This window comes from Coturnix japonica, unplaced genomic scaffold, assembly GCF_001577835.2.
Source record: "Coturnix japonica isolate 7356 unplaced genomic scaffold, Coturnix japonica 2.1 chrUnrandom615, whole genome shotgun sequence".
In the NCBI taxonomy this organism is placed as follows: Eukaryota; Metazoa; Chordata; class Aves; order Galliformes; family Phasianidae; genus Coturnix; species Coturnix japonica.
The window spans coordinates 1-2,144 of NW_015439988.1; the positions used below are offsets into that span (position 1 = coordinate 1).

At 63.2% G+C, this 2,144-nt stretch overlaps 1 protein-coding gene across 1 annotated transcript in view; it reads left to right on the top strand.

Annotated features, from left to right (window-relative positions):
* Window positions 1-1,199: 1,199 nt before the first annotated feature.
* LOC116652679 (dnaJ homolog subfamily B member 1-like) overlaps window positions 1,200-2,144 on the top strand; it is a gene marked incomplete at its 3' end in the record, with an annotated part of 2,030 nt that continues 1,085 nt past the window's right edge. Inside the window, exon 1 of the mRNA XM_032441829.1 lies at window positions 1,200-1,260. The remainder of the gene's footprint in view (window positions 1,261-2,144) is intronic.

Sequence of the window (2,144 nt, forward strand, 5' to 3'; positions counted from 1 at the left end):
CCCCCCCCAAAACGTGTCACCCCCCCATTCCCAGCTGGGAACACTCGCTAGGCCTCAGGCCTACTCTTCCTCCTCAGTGCGCATGCGTGCCCAGGAGCGGGCATGAAAACCAGCGCATGCGCACAACCCCAAGCCAAAGGAGCCGCGCAGTGCGCATGCGCACAACCACCCACTCCCCCGCCCCTCGCCGCGCACATGCGCACTGTCCTCCTCCCGCTCAGAGGTCGCACGCATGCGCAGTGCCGCCGTCCCCTGAGGGAACAACGCATGCGCAGTACGGCGCCGCTCGCCCCCCGACCCCACCGAGGCGGCAGCGAGGGAAGACCCGGATGTAGCCCGGGTGTAGGCCCAGGTGTAGCCCGGATGTAGGCCCGGCTGTAGCCCGGATGTAGGCCCGGCTTTAGGCCGCCTCACCTCGTAGTGCTTCATGGCGCCCGCTCCGCCGCCGGCCCGCCGCAATCACGTGATCGCTTCGGGGCGGGACCCTTCGCCCCCGCAGCCAATCGCCGCCCATCGCGTGGGGCCGCGGGGCCAATCAGAGGTGAGGGGGGCGTGTCCAAGCGCTTCTCTGGGGGTAACCTGCGAGCGTAGCAACGCGGTGACCAATAGGAAGGCGTGGCGTGGGGGGAGAGCCAATGAGAGGCCTGGACCGGCGTGACGTCACGGCGCGGGGGGCGGGATAGGGCCGAGATTGGATTAAAGAAGAAAAAGGGCGTGGCTATATGGGTGGGCGTGGCTATGCAAATAGCGAATGCGGGTGGGCGTGGCTTGAATGAAGGGGCGTGGCTTCGGAGATGGGCGTGTAATTGGTAGTGGGCGTGGCTATGCAAATAGAGTGCCTGTGGGCGTGGCTTAAATGAAAGGGGCGTGGCTATAGGAATGGGCGTGGTCATGCAAATAGAGGCCTCGTTGTGGGCGTGGCTTGAAGAAAGGGGGCGTGGCTTTGGATATGGTTATGTGGTGGAAGTGGGCGTGGTCATGCAAATAGCGATGTCGAGTGGGCGTGGCTTAAATGAGGGGGCGTGGCTTTGGGGATTGGCATGTAATGGAAAGGGGCGTGGTTATGCAAATAGAGTTGTGTGGGCGTGACTATGCAAATAGAGATGTCGGTGTGGGCGTGGCTTGAAGGAAGGGGGCGTGGCTTCGGAGAGGGGGCGGGTAATGGAAAAGAATGGGTGGGGTGAAAGGGGGCGGGGCTTGAGCGGAAAGGGGGCGGGGCCTGATGGAAGCCACGCCCTCCCAGGCGCCACGTGGGTGTAGGTGAGTCAGGGCAGGTGGGTGCGGTGCTGCTGAGTCAGCATGGGGGGGGGGGCACAGCACCCATGGGTGGGGGAGCTGACACAGCCCTGGGTGGGTGGGAGACCATGGGAGCAACATTAAGACACCATAGGATGTGTGGGGCTGGGGTTGTTGTGGTTATTGTAGGGTATAGGAGGGCCATAAGGACACCTAAAGACAGGGGGACACTGTGGGGTGTGGGGATAACAGGGGACACTATGGGGACATTGCGAGACATGGGGACTCTATGGGGACATGGTGAGGTATGGGGACACCATGAGATGTGGTGTCAATTAGGGGCAAGGGGGGATGAGGTCAGACGTGGGGACCCCATGGGGCGGTTGGGTTTGTGGGGTGGGAGGTTGGGGGGCTGGGGCCTCTTATGGGGCTCTGGAGTCATTTATGGGGGTCTGGGGCCTCTTATGGGTCTCTTATGGGGGTCTGGGGGTCTCTTATGGGGGTCTGGGGGCCTCTTGTGGGGCTCTAGGGGTCTCTTATGGGGCTTTGGGCCTCTTATAGGGGCCTGGGGGTGTCTTATGGGTCTCTTGTGGGGGTCTGGGGTCTGTGGGCCTCTTATGGGGCTCTGGAGGCATGGGGACCCCATGGGGCGGTTGGGTTTGTGGGGTGGGAGGTTGGGGGGCTGGGGCCTCTTATGGGGGTCTGGGGGTCTCTTATGGGGTTATGGGGCCTCTTATGGGTCTCTTATGGGGGGTCTGGGGTCTGTGGGGGTGGAGGTTGGGGCTCTGGGGGCCTCTTATGGGGGTCTGGGGCCTCTTATGGGGCTCTTATGGGGCTCTGGGGTCTGTGGGGTGAGGTCTGGGGTCTTTTGCGGGAGGAGGTTGGGGCTCTGGGGGCCTCTTATGGGG